The sequence below is a fragment of the Nicotiana tomentosiformis genome, chromosome 7 (genome assembly GCF_000390325.3).
Source record: "Nicotiana tomentosiformis chromosome 7, ASM39032v3, whole genome shotgun sequence".
NCBI classification, from domain to species: domain Eukaryota; kingdom Viridiplantae; phylum Streptophyta; class Magnoliopsida; order Solanales; family Solanaceae; genus Nicotiana; species Nicotiana tomentosiformis.
In genome coordinates, this window is record NC_090818.1 from 68,008,349 (window position 1) to 68,016,080 (window position 7,732).

The window sequence follows — 7,732 nt, forward strand, 5'->3', positions numbered from 1 at the left end:
GGCATATGCGGTGGGATAAGGGAGCTAAAGCGTGTGAAGCTATTTTGAGATAAATATTTTATTAAAATAAATGCATGGCTCACGCGGCGATATAAGAAAGATTGTGATTGTGTCTTGTGAAATGTGAATATGAGGTATGGTACCTCGGGGTGATTCTTGTTGTACACTCTATGTTGGAACAACTTGTTGATTTGAACGATTATTGTTTTCCTTAATTCAATTCACTTGTATTTTGACTGTATTTGATTATTTGTTATTTTTATCATATGTTCACCCTTTGTTGTCATTTATTGCTATTACTTTCGTTGTTAGCCTTATATTAATATTTTGCCTTGTTGTCATTTATTACTTTTACTTTTGTTGTTAGTCTTATATTAATATTCTGCTTTGTTATCATTTATTGCCTTTACTTCCCGTTGCTAGATTATATTAATATTTTTCACAATATATGTCTAGTAAGTATCTTGAACCGATCTCGTCACTACTCCACCGAGGTTAGTCTTGATACTTACTGGGTATCTTTGTGGTGTACTCATACTTCTGCATATTTTTTTTGCAGATCCAGGTACTTCTGCCCGTGCTGGATGCTAGTGAGTTGCTTCAAATTTTGTGGAGACTTCAAGGTATACTTGCTTGACGCTCGCAAGCCTCGGAGTCAACTTCTAGTGATCATATGCTACTGTTTCTCTCGTTTCCGACCAATATTGTAATAGATATTCCTAGTGTATTTTAGTAGAGCTTTTGACTCTGTACTACTGGTTTTGGGATTGGACGACTGTTGTTCCGTTTGGGTGTTATTATGTCATTTATCAGTTTAAATTAATAGCTTAATCGTTTATTTCTGTTAAATTCTCAACATGTGCTAGGATTACTTAGTCTTAGAGACTAGGTACCATCACGATTCCTAAGATGGGATTTTGGGGTCGTGACACACTTGGCTTAATGTGAAGGTTTTTTCCTCTCCTTTTAAAAAAATAAAAATAAAATAAAAAATAATATATATATATATATATATATATATATATATAGACTAATGATCACAAGATACAACAATTTTATGATTCATTTTAATTCAACGCCAAATAATTCCAAACTAATTAAATATTTGTATCAGAATCGGTTTTCCCTTTTCATAAATGATAGAGATAGACAATTTGGATTTGCATTTTTTGTTTATATAATCAAGAGTTTATGTTTTATGTACAAATAATGTAAAAAAATATTTATACAAGCAAATTATTTGAATATAATGGTAGTTATATGGTAGATGATAAGTAACATATTATAATATGTTGAATTTTATTTATGATATATATGATTCATTAAGTTATATGTGTATATAACTTAAAGGGAAAATGCGTAAGTACCCCCCTGATCTATAGCTGGATTTTCAACTACACACTTTATCTTTGGGAAGATCTTATTACCCCCTAAACATTTTTTTAATGGAATTAATATCCCTTAGTGCTGATGTGGCAGAAAAGAGTGTATGTTACTCTCTTTGAGAGAGTAAGACATAGAGAGAATATTGAAATTTTATTTTTATAAAAGACAAAATTACATCATATATCACTTGGGCCATACAACCCATCCGAAAATAGCCCACATTTGAAGCCCTAACCTGGTTTGGCCCAGGTTGTATATGTTTTGAAATTTTATTTTCACCCGGTAGCCCATAAATATTAATAACGGTATTTTTGTTTTCTTTTTAAATTTCTCTCTCTCTCTGTTCTTCTCACGCTTTTTTCACAGAAGTACGAAGGCAACCGTCCTCTATTGTTGCGTCTCAAGTGATTTTTCGAGCTTTCACTCTTATTTTCAGGTAATTTCATTTCATTTTATGCTTTTACCACTGTTTTGTTTTTAAATTTTGTTTTATTTGTAATTTTTTGGCTTTTCTGATTTTGAATATTTTTGTTTTACAATGTTGTTGTATTTTTCTTTCGATTTTGTGTTCTTTCTATCTTTGTTCTAGGCCTAAACTTGGTGTTTCAGTTTGCATGCTTTATTATTTTGACTTTTAGGGTATAATTTATTTTTTGAGTTTTGTTTTAATTTGGGAAAATTGGTTCATGTGACCACGAAGGATTGGTTCCACTCGCTTGCGTATTGTGGTCGACCTTTGATTGGCACGGTATTTAGTAACTTTCTATCCTAATACCTTTTTTTTGTTGCGTATCTTTATTGTTTAAGACCTCCCATAGTGTACACATAACTTTGTATAATAAAATGGAAAATTTTTGTATAATCACGGTATAAGCTTGTATAAGATTATATAACCTTGTATAGATATGTATAAATCTGTATATTACTGTATAAATATTTATATTTAAAAAATCTGCATCATATATTGATTTTTTGTAGTACTTTGAATCATTTAGTAGTGATGATTGTTTTTGTTTTATTTTTCTTGTCTCAGCACTTGGATGCATCTTTTACTACTTGAGGAAGAGGGAAAAATATGGGCCGAATGTTGTCGTAAGGTTTACTACACCGACTTTGACTTTGGTAACAAAATCAATTCACTGTATAAAGATTTCAAAGTGAAGCAAGATCCTTCTGTGATTCCTAAAGGGCATGAAATAGAAGAGTACATTAAAGGCTTTTATTGCGATGCAAATGTAGCGTGGCACACTGTTGACCACGTGCTATTCCCTATTTATGGCAAGCGTGGTAGAGCTAAATTGGGCCACTGGGTTTTGGGGTTGTTTACATTCGTAGATAGGTGCATCCACATCTATGACCCTAACCATGGAGCTATTAATGATAGACTTGCTTTGGATACTGCATTACATTTTGCAATTTTGATACCTTACTTCTTGAATGGTTCTGATGTTTATGTCGAGAAGAAGGGCATTGATTGGAACAATGGTGCATATACCGATAAATCATATTCTGATGCTTTACAGATTAATCTGGTTAATAATGTGCCACAACAGATCAAATGATAGGTTAATCTCAGTTGTTTTACTATTTTACTATTTGTGTACCTATTTACAGTAACGTACAGAGAATCTGATTTTTTTTAATTACAGTGATTGTGTTGCTTTTGTTGCTGGTTTTGCTGAGTATTTCATCCTGGGTAAGGAAATCCGAAAAGATAATTTTGACATTGAGACACTTCGCACCAGGTGGGGATCTCTGCTGTGGGATTATGGACGGAAAAAACAACAGTCTAGTGTAATTAGCGGTGATGAAATCACAAGGAGACTTTTCAGGAAGAGGAAGAGGGGACAACCGAGAAAGTAGTTGTAACGACTTGACCGGTCATTTTGAGCATTTACGCTCCTTTCAACTATTTGAAGTCTTGAATAACTTTCTACGAGGTATTATGACTTGTGTGAATTGTCGGTTTTGGTTTTAAGGTATTTTAGAGTTAGCTTGGAAGGATGCATTTTTATGTTAAAAGCTTAAGTTGAAATAGTTGACTGGATATTGACTTATGAGTAAACGACATCAGAATTTAATTTTGATGATTTCAATAGCTCCGTATGGTGATTTTGGACTTAGGAGCGTGTCCGAAAAGTTATTTGAATGTCCGTAGTGGAATTAGGCTTGAAATGTCAAAAATTTAATTTTGGGAAGTTTGACCGGGGGGTTGACCTTTTGATATCGAGTCGAAATCTGATTCTGAAAATTTGAATAGCTCTGTTATGTTATTTATGACTTGTGTGCAAAATTTAAAGTCATTCCGGATTGATTTGATATGTTTCGGCACAAGATATAGAATTTGAAAGTTCAAAGTTCATAGATTTTGATTTTAGGTGCAATTCATCATTTTGATGTTGTTTGATATAATTTGAGGCCTCGAGTAGGTCCATGTTATGTTGTGAAACTTGTTGGTATATTCGGACGTGGTCCCGAGGGCCTCGGGTGAGTTTCAGATGTTTAACGGATCGAATTTGGATTTGGAGGAGGAGCTGAAGCAGCTGGGTTGCTGGTGTGATCGCACCTGCATGAAAAAGGGCCGCAGGTGCGAGCTCGCGGATGCGAGGAATGATTCGCAGAAGCGAAAATGCATCGGATGTCCAGGCACCGCGGGTGCGAAAAAAATCACCGCGGGTGCGAAAACAGTCATCGCGGGTGCGAAGACCGCAGACGCGAAGAAATCATCGTGGGTGTGAAGACCACAGATACGAAGAAATCACCGTGGGTGCGAAGACCGCAGGTGCGAAGAAATCACCGCGGGTGCGAAAATCCTGGACAGAATGTTAAAAACAGTGGGGTTTCGAGTTTTTGCCATTTTTGGGCCTTCAAGCACGGTTTTTGGGGTGATTTTGAGTGACAATTCAAGGGAAACTTGAGGTAAGTCACTTGTGATCATTTCTACTCTATAATATTGAATTATCATCGAATAATCCGACTAGATTACATATTTTGAGGTGTAAATCGGGGGTTTGGACTTGGGTAATTGAAAATAAATTTGAAGATTTGGGGGTCGAGTTGAGATCGGATTTTGGTAAAATTAGTATGGTTAGACTCGTGATTGAATGGGCTTCCGAATTTTATAACTTTTATCGGATTTTGAGAAGTGGGCCCCACAAGTGATTTTTGGGGCGTAATTTTGAATTTTTGGAAAATATTAGTATTTTGATATGGAATTAATTCCTATAATTTTTGTGGGCTGAATCAAATTAATTGTGACTAGATTCTAGCCGTTTGGAAGTCGATACGCGCAGAATAGAATTTATGGAGCATTGCTTAGCTTGCTCGACATTGGATTTTATTTGTTCGAGGTAAGTAACTCTTCTAATCTTGGAGTTGAGGGTATGAACCCTGAATATATGTATTTCGTGAATTGTTGGGAGGTGACGCACATGATAGGTCACAGGCATGTGGGCGTGCACTATAGAAATTATGACATAATTGTTTATGTAAAATTTTGTAGTTAAATGATCTTGGCATTTTTCCATGCGTTTTATGAGTTAGAGAAATTAAGCTGAAAAACATATTAAAAATCATGATTGAGGCTATGTGCCAGTATTATTGGGACCCACAGAGATCATATTGCTGTAAATTATTTATTTTAAATTGAAAATTCATACTCAGTCATATTCATTTTATTGCATATCATAACTCAGTTTTATGACTCTATTTTGATGCATATAAATGTTTTGGGCCGAATGCCCTATTTTACTGAAATGCCCGAGTGGATTGAGAGGTTTATGACTGAGTGAGACCGATGGCCTGATTTGTGAGAATATTTATGGGATCGGGCTGCACGCTGCAATATGTTACATATTTACGGGATCGGGCTGCACGCCGCAACATGTTTGATATCGGCCGAGGGCCTGATTGTGAGGATGAGTGTGGATCGGGATTGCCCGCCTGCATCATACTTTATTATTATAGCACGTGAGTTGTCCATGCAGCACGTGAGTTGTCCGTGCAGATTATTGCGCTTGGGCTGAAGGAGCCCCTCCAGAGTCTGTACACACCCCCAGTGAGCGCAAATACCTACTGAGTGCGAATGCCGAGTGCCGAGTGACTGGGAGGCATGAGTGATTGTGAGGTATGCCCGAGTGACAAGAGTGATTGTGAGGTATGCCCGAGTGGCAAGAGTGATTGTGAGGTATGCCCGAGTGGCACGAGTGACTGTGAGGTTTGCCCGACGGGCTGTATATGAGTGATGTTCTGCCCGAGGGGCTGTTTATGATTTTATCACTGAATTGCATCGCATTGGCATGCACACATGGCATACAGGCATAGAGATGTATTTTTCCTCATGCTGTACAACATCACATCATTCATGATTTCTTACACATTTTTGACAGATGGGCATAATGATGCATTTGTTTTACACGGGTTATCCGGAAGGGAAATGAAACATATTATTTATTATTGAGAAGCTTTTTGGAGAAATTTATTATTTTCAAACTATTCATATTATTGGCAACTTCGGCAAACGATTTGGGTTTTCACTGATGTATTTGAAAAAAAAGAACTACTATATTTTTTGAAATCATTATTTGGCTGAGTATTTTATCCCTGAGTTACTTTTGGTATTATTTGCTTTATGTTATTATAGATTGTTGTGGACTATTGGTTTTGGACCTGACCTTGGTGGAAGCTCGTCACTACTTTCAACCTACGGCTGGGTTTGTTACTTACTCAGTACATGGGGTCGGTTGTACTGATACTATACTTATGCACATTGCGTGCAGATATTGGCTGTTGTTGTTGCTGTGCTCGATAGTTGCGGGATCTGAAGATGTACCTGCATTCCTGTTGTAGCTGCCTCTTGTTCAGGGTAGCCTTAGATTTATAAAAGCTCTATGTATGTATTATTCAAACAGACTATGTATTTATTTCATTTCCGCTTTGTATACTCTATTCTTATAAGCTCATGATTTGTACTACCAGTTCTTGGGGAGATATATTGGTTTTAGATATTTTTTTTAATTAATTTTATTGGAATTGGATAGTTAGAAATTGGCTTACCTAACGGGTTGGGTTAGGTGCCATCACGACTAGTGGGATTTTGGGTCGTGACAAGGTGGTATCAGAGCTCTAGGTTCATAGGTTCTACAAGTCATAAGCAAGTGTCTAGTCGAGTCTTGCGGATCGGTATGATGACGTTCATACTTATCTTCGAGAAGCTACAGGACATTTAGGATATATACTTCCCATCTTTCTTTCCTTATCGTGCGAGATTGATTCAGCTTGAAATATAACTCTTTGAATTCCTTCTATGTATTCGTATGCATACATGAGCGCTCGGTATCAGCTGTGTATCGTCAACTTGTGATTTCAGGGATGATGTGCGAGATGTGTATTCTATGTTTTGGTGATGGGCCAGTCTGGAGGACTTGAGGCTATGGTTAGACCGCAGTTTAAACTCGGTAGCTTCCGTTGTAACTTGTATATTTGGATATGTCCGGTAATGTCCCTGCAAGTGGAATTTGTGGCTTGATGAGCAGTGGAATGTCCTTGTGATGAGTACGATGTAACTGCGAGATGTGTTAAGATGATTTAAATGTGACGAGAAGCGTTTCTGTGAAATGTAAAAGTAGGCCATTGGGTGCTTGATTTTCATTGTGATGTGACGTACAGTCTCGAGTAATGAGTGTTTTGAAGGATCTTTCACATTGTTAAATTTTGGGACAGACCAAACTCTCATGTTTGGTTAATGAGTTTGGACTCAGATAGACTAAGTGATTGCATAGTAATTATGACTGCGAAAGGGTATAACAAGATACCAGTTTGAGGCTAAGCAGGTGGGTTATCCCCTGCGGAGTAATCTACGTAGGTGTATTCCTTATGATGTGAGTAGAGAGTTTCTTTTCTGCCGACGGGGTGTATGTGTGGAGATTTGAATCTAAATCTGGTTGAGAAAGTTGACTTGTGTGTTAAGAGGATGAATACGAGCTTAGCGGATGATTGAGGTATTTTTATGGTTGGCATTGTATGAACTTGGGAAGAAGTTTCATTGGACTGAATGTGGCATTATGGCAGTAAGAGAGTATTGATATTGTGATTTATGGAATGTTTTAATCTATGGCTTTGAGCCAAGTGGGGGAGTCTGCTATTGACAATTTGATTTCATGGTTAGGTGTTAAATTTTAATTTTGGTCTGAGACATACTTGTGGGTTAGCTATGACTTGCAGAAGTTGAGATCGAGGATGACTCGAAAAAGGAAATTCCTGGTTAAGGATTATATTGCACGTATGAGTAAATGAAATTCGCGGGATGAGTGAGTTGTTATTGGTGAATGATGTAGTGCGCACGGAG